Source organism: Octopus bimaculoides, chromosome 4 (assembly GCF_001194135.2).
Source record: "Octopus bimaculoides isolate UCB-OBI-ISO-001 chromosome 4, ASM119413v2, whole genome shotgun sequence".
Taxonomy (NCBI): domain Eukaryota; kingdom Metazoa; phylum Mollusca; class Cephalopoda; order Octopoda; family Octopodidae; genus Octopus; species Octopus bimaculoides.
The window spans coordinates 130,155,013-130,160,454 of NC_068984.1; positions in this window are offsets into that span (position 1 = coordinate 130,155,013).

Consider the following 5,442-nt stretch of genomic DNA (forward strand, 5'->3'; position numbering starts at 1 on the left):
ATACATACGCGCGCGCGCGCACTGACATGACAGAAATAAATAGACACCCCATTAAACATTGTTTTATGTTTATTTTAACTTGAAAAGGTTTATATTTTTTTAATGGACATTTTTACGTTTCAGGTTCTATATGTGACTGTTTAATCATGCCACGTGCAAAAGAAGCCCTGGAACTGTCCATATTTCAAAGAGGTCGTATTGTGAGTCAATCTGAAGGTGGACTTAATGTAAAATCGAAGAAAACCTTGGGATCCCGCTTTCTACAGTTAATAGGGTGATTGTGCAATTCACCGGTGAGGGGAAGGAGTCTACATCTTACCCACATCGACCAGGGCCCTCTGGCAGGGACCTTTGCTTTGTTGAGAGAAGTGTGGAGGATAATCCTCATTGCAAGGCCTCTGACATGGCAGAACAGGTTGATGTCAGTTCCAGAACAGCTGTCAGGTATCTCCACAAACTTGGTTATTTTAGCAGAACAACAGAAGGAAGCCACTTCAACCAGCCAATATGAAGGAGGGAAAAGATTGGGCCAGTGAGATGATGGAGTGGCCGCTAGCATTTTGGGACACTATCATATTCTCTGATGAATGCAGATTTGCTGTATTTTCTGACAGTGGTTGAGTGTGGGTTTGGAGATTCTGTAATCAAGAATTTGACGCGAAATGATTCTGCCAATGAAGCAAGGCAGCTATTCTATGATGGTCTGCGGAGCAATTTGGAGCAATGGTCAATCAGAGCTGGTGGAGTGTGATGGAAACATAAATTCAGATAAATATGTGTCCATATTGCAGAAAAGACTCCTTCCAATCTTCTCCAATGGTGAAATGATTTTATGGAAGATGGGGCTCCTTGTCACACGGCTAAAAAGATCCAAGATTGGTTGGGAAAGAATAGCATTGAAAAACTTCCATGGCCAAGCCAGTCACCAGATATGAACCTTATTGAACATCTTAGGGCATAATGGACAAGACACATCGTAAAAAGAACAAACACGCTTCCTCAAATCCAAATCTTTTGGGATTACTGCATGAAACTTGGCAAGAAATTCCCCAAGAGAATATTCCTCATCTGATCAGCAGCATGACTTATAGGATCCTTGCATTGAAAAATGCAAAGAGCATGTCTACCAAATATTAGATATTCACACTATAATAATAAGTAATTTGTATGTATAATTTCAGATTTAAATAAAATTTAATGATTATAAGGGTGTCTATTGTGGTTACTTAATATCCTGTTAACAATTGTATTTATTCTGTTGTGTCTGGGGAGAGTCAGTTTCTTATTGTGCCTTAAAATTTAACACACTCACCGGTAAAATTTCCACTTATTTTTCTTTTTATTTTCTTAAAATTTTCGTTGCGTCTTGCAACCTTATCAATAGTCTTGTACTTAGTTACTCTAATATATAACGGTTTTCTTAACCGATATTGTAAGCAGTTTCAATATGTTCATGTCGATACAACCCGATTAGAACTTCTCTATATACATGTAATTTATGTACAAATAATAATGTTGTCTGTTGTGAATTAATGTAACTTGGCCCTGAAGAGATGGAAGGCCCTAATTTCTTATCTCAGACAAGAGTGAATCGGGATCTTGCGTCGAAATGCGCATAGGTTATTAAACAAATTTTATTAATATATAGGATTGCGTCATGGCTCTTATTTCAATTGATATATATACATATATATATGTGTGTGTGTATACATACATGCATACATACATGCATACATACATACATACATACATATATGTATACACATCCGTCCGTCCATACATACATACACGCATTCATACGCACGCACGCGCACACACACACACACACACACACACACACACACACACACACACACACACACACAAATTAACTGTCATTCGTTAACAAACAGTAACATATTTTCACTTTCAGATTTATAACACTAATGATAGCTTAAAGTGTAGCGGGAATCGCATTAACCTTTCCTCTTTTACCCATGAAAAACTTCGAAAATATAAATATATTCCTTTGCCACGCCATCTTAAATATGAGAAACGCCATTGCGTAATAAGACTGTATTACAAGACGATCATTTTCTGAACCATTAACCACATTCATCCTTATATATGTAAATACACTTCGAGGAATGATAGTACTGACACAGCTTCCCTATCTAAAAGGTTTCTCGTGCGGCATAGGTTTCAAATAGACGCTAAACTATCATGTGTAACCTTTCGTGTGGTTTTTACTGACGAGAGGAGAGAAGACGAAGTATAGTGGCGTTAAAACTAGAGCTTTAAGGTAGACGGAACTTGATTGCCTGGGAAGGCAGTCTGTCTAAGAGGGAGACAACTTTGAAATCAAACTTCTACTGTCTTGCGATCACACACGCATTTATGGAAAGTGGTTTGAGGGTAAAAACCTTGAAGGAAGATACGGAGCAGAATGACCTAAAACAGTCCGATCCCAGTTTGAAAACCACCGCTCTAAAGGATGACCTCCTGGGTGGTGGTTGGCAGTCCGTCGGCTACGACGTCGAGGGTTCCAGTTGATCCGATCAACGGAACAGCCTGCTCGTGAAATTAACATGCAAGTGGCTGAGCACTCCACAGGCACGTGTACCCTTAACGTAGTTCTCGGGGATATTCAGCGTGACACAGTGTGTGACAAGGCTGGCCCTTTGAAATACAGGTAAATAGAAACAGGAAGAAAGAGTGAAAGAAAGTTGTGGTGAAAGAGTACAGCAGGGTTCGCCACCATCCCCTGCCGGATCCTTGTGGAACTTTAGGTGTTTTCGCTCAATAAACACTCACAACGCCCGGTCTGGGAATCGAAACCGCGATCCTATGACCGCGAGTCCACTGCCCTAACCACTGGGTCATTGCGCCTCCACACGATGACCTCCTATACAATGCCAAAACAGCTGGACTAGCATATAACCGCAAAAAAAGATCTGGATGCGAAACACTCAGCAAACCGTTAAAGATTACGCATGAAGATGTGTTCCGAAGACATAAAGACGACTGTAATATCAATACGAATAACAGCCTCTCTTTCATTCGTGAACACCACATCACATTACACTTCAAAGGCTATGCATTCGCAACCCAAGAGCCAGAGATGGCAATGAAATAACAAAAGACACGGTGAAGCCCTTCAAACCCCAAGATACAAGCGACAATATTGATTATGTCACATTTCTGTGGAAGAGATCATACGTGTGATCAGCACCTGCTTGAAAAGGTCATCAGAGTACTTACTACTCCCCCAATTTGACAACGACGGTGTCGCTAAAACAAGATACAACGCCATCTGAAGCAAAGCTTTTCCTGCGATAGATACAGAGACTATCGCTGTCATTAAATACATAGATATACATCAATATAATAAATATTGATAGGACTTTCCCATCGAAACTTCTACCAAGTGCAAACATAACAAGCCGGATGTCGTTGTTTGGGATAGAAAAGGAAAATGCATGTACTTCAATGAGATCGTTTGTTTTGCTCATATGAATATCTCTTCGAAAAATCAAGAGGAAAGGGGATACTTACAAGTAACAGCTTCAAAATCTTCAGCTTTCTATGCCCAGATGATCAATTCACATTTATGCCAATAATGATTGGTGCCTTTGGCTTTTCTTAGTAACAAACTGCGAAAAGCTCGCGTTCTTAGATAAAGAAATCAACCAGCAAACACACACAGCGAATACAATCTGTAAGCGGAACAATAAAGATAAGCAAAACTTTTCTCAAGTTCAAAATATGACATTATTTTTTATTATCTACATTCAAACGATGGAGCTTTGTAACTGAGAAACCAGCCTCTTCCTTACAGGAAGACTTCAAATAATTAATCACAGAGGAGAAACACACATACATACATACATAATTACATACATACATACATACATGCGTACATGCATACATACTTACATGCGTGCATGTATGCATGTATGTATGTTATTCTTGCGCTAGTGCGGTTACATAGCTTGACCTTTCGTTGATATGAGGTATCCATTAACTATATTGATTTTTGTGTGGAGGGTATAATCGATTATATCGACTGGCACTTTTTGTTTTTATCGATCCTGTGATTTGAAATCAGAACGTAGAGGGCCGTAACTAAATATCATCGCTCTAATGATTCCGCCAACCAACCTCCCACAAATCTCTCTCTCTCTCCATCTCTCTCTCTCTCCATCTCTCTCTCTCTCCATCTCTCTCTCTCTCCATCTCTCTCTCTCTCACACATTCTCTCTCTCACACTCTCTCTCTCACACTCTCTCTCTCTCACTCTCTCTCAAATCTTTCTCTCCTCTCTCTCTTTCCCTCTCTCTCTCACGCACACCCTCTATCTATGTCTCTCTCTCTCTCTCTCTCTCACTATCTATCTATCTATCTATCTATCTATCTATCTATCTATCTATCTATCTATTTATCTATCTATCTATCGTGTGTGTGTGTGTGCGTGCATATATGCATACATATGTATACATATATGCACACGCATACAGACATATGTATACATATGTACATGCATATACATATATATATATATGCATATATGTATATGTGTGTATATATTTATGTATGTATATGTAAAAATAATAATAACAATAATATATATATATATATACATATTTATACACTTGTACATGTACATATGTAGATATATATGTATATATGTGAATACATATATGTATGTATGTATATATACATACATAATTGTACGTATGTAGCTATATATATATATATATATATATATATACATACCGACCTATCTACCTGCCTACCTACCTACCTACATACATACATACATACATACATGCATACATATAGACACATACATGCACACATACATACACACACACACACTTACATACATACATTCATACATACATACCTACATACATATATTCATACATACTCCAGAAGCAATCTTAGGGGCGCCATCGTGACATAAGCCGTATCCTGGGTATTTTTGAAACATGACAGACCACATATCCATGATGTAGGATTGTCGGGATCACATTCACATCACTGACAGTGGCGTTCTGTTTTACGTCTCTGTAACTTCTCTCTCTTTCTCCCCTCCCTCCCCTCTCTCTCTTTTTCTCTCTCAGTCTATACTTCTACCTATTTCTCTTCTCATCATCGACGTGTCTATTAACCAACTCTATTACTCCACGCATCAATGTAGGTCTGTCCATCCATCCTTTTCTCTATCTATCTATCTATCTATCTATCTATCTATCTATCTATCTATCTATCTATCTATCTATCTATCTATATATATATATATATATCAATCTATAGGTCCGTCCGGCCTGTATGTCTTTCTACATATCTATCTATCTGTCTGTCTTTCTGTCTGTCTGCATGTCAATCTCTCTATCTGTCTATCTATGTCTGTCCTAGCCTTTTCATGATGCGCTTGTCAACCTCTTCTCTCTCTTCAAG